Source organism: Oncorhynchus mykiss, chromosome 12 (genome assembly GCF_057628025.1).
Source record: "Oncorhynchus mykiss isolate SJ-2025 chromosome 12, ASM5762802v1, whole genome shotgun sequence".
Taxonomy (NCBI): domain Eukaryota; kingdom Metazoa; phylum Chordata; class Actinopteri; order Salmoniformes; family Salmonidae; genus Oncorhynchus; species Oncorhynchus mykiss.
The window spans coordinates 72,157,061-72,158,813 of record NC_143033.1 but is presented as its reverse complement, the minus strand read 5'-3'; the positions used below and the strand labels follow the sequence as shown (position 1 = coordinate 72,158,813).

The 1,753-nt window shown below is 41.8% G+C and overlaps 1 non-coding gene across 1 annotated transcript; it reads right to left on the bottom strand.

The window, feature by feature from the left end:
• Window positions 1-635: 635 nt before the first annotated feature.
• trnac-gca (transfer RNA cysteine (anticodon GCA)) lies at window positions 636-707 on the bottom strand. Its single transcript has one exon. It is a non-coding gene; the product is annotated as a tRNA-Cys (tRNA).
• Between the last annotated feature and the right edge of the window lie 1,046 nt (window positions 708-1,753).

The following is a 1,753-nucleotide window of genomic DNA, read 5'->3' as shown; positions in this document are numbered from 1 at the left end:
AATTAACTCCTATGGTTATAATGCCCCATCAATTTAAAATGTGTAGTGGACATATTGGAGTGGCATGTTTGAGCAGTAAATGTAACATTTTTTGTTAATTGTTTGTTTTTTCTTTTGATTTGATTAACTTAAGTTGAATTGATTATTTATTGTTTATAATTTAAGTTTAACTGAATTTGATTTGACATTTTTACAACCAAATAACTGTACCTGAGCACTCTGCCAATTTGGAAGCCTTTGTTAAGGCCTCTAGAAGTGCAAGCGATATAAAACATTGCATATTTATTAATACACTGTACTGTGTAAACACTTTACCGAGCAGACAACCTGCTTGAACCAATCCCTTGTAATTAAAGTAAAATATGTGACTACAAACCCTTCCCCTCAATGAATTGAGTTAGTTCTGATTACGGTAGCATTGACCTTTTTACCGTATAATTTTACGCTATTGGACTGTGTGTCATTAGACAGTGCTTGCTTTGATACCATATTTATATTACAGTAACTGTATTGAGATATTAAATACAGAACTTTACTTGCCACAGGCTGCCTGTAAATCATGATCAAATTTACGGTAACCCTTTTACAGTGTACTGTTGTCTTGTATTTTTTATATGAAAATCTAAGAGAAAATGAGGGGGCACCCGGATTTGAACCAGGGACCTATTGATCTGCAGTCAATTGCTCTACCACTGAGCTATACCCCCTGTTGAAATCTTGCTGCAAACAGAAGTGTTATCATTGTATTGTTGGTTTTAGGCCAGGGCCATGTGATCACAACTACCAGGCCAGTGCACCACCCTCTTTTCATTCTTTCAGGCTCAGGTCACTTCAGTGTGCTTCTCAGGACACAGAGTTCTCACAGACAAAACAATCAGGTTGTTGTGGCTGAGTGGTTTAGGTGATGGACTAGAAAGCCAAAATTCACAAAATAAACTAAAGTAAAAAACAAAACACAAAGTAACACAAAATAACAATGTGTGGGGATACAGATTAGGTCATTTGTACATGTAGGTAGGGGTAAAGTGACTATGCATAGATAATAAACAGCAAGAAGCAGCAATATAAAAACACATGAAGTGGCAAAAGACAGAAATAATTGCACAACTCTCATCTCCTTCCCCCTCACTCCCTACCTTTAACATCAGTGGTGTTCCCCTCAAAGTGGTACCCCATTTCACCACCCTAGGTGCTTCTCTCTCCCCGAAGTCCACACTCTGTCAATAGAGTCTCTGCTTCCTTTGGATGCCATCGTGCCAGGGTCTTAAAAAATCTAAACCCCAAGACCCAAACCAAGGTGGCAGTATACAATGCTGTTTGTTTCTCCACCCTGCTTTATGTCTCAAAGACCTGGACCCCGTATAGGCGCCACATCAACATCTTGGAAGCCTTCGACATCAGGTGCCTCCAATGCATCTTTGGGATAACCTGGGAGGACAGACTATCCCATAATGAGATTTTGTCGACCTGTATCGAAGCAAGCACGGCTAAACGACACCTCTGTTGGCTTGGCCACGTAATCCGAATGCCTGAACACTCTCTCCCACGCCGAGTTCTCTACGGCCAACTGAGTGCAGCCAAACGCTCTGCGGGAGGTCAAACAAAAGCACTTTAAAAGGCCACCGCATGGACCCGCTGAAGCGCTGCAACATTGATCCCTCAAGCCTGGAAACCCTTGTACTCGACAGGTCCACATGGCAGTCCACCTGTGCCAGGGAGGTTCAGCACCTGGAAGGTGCCATCCTATAGAAGA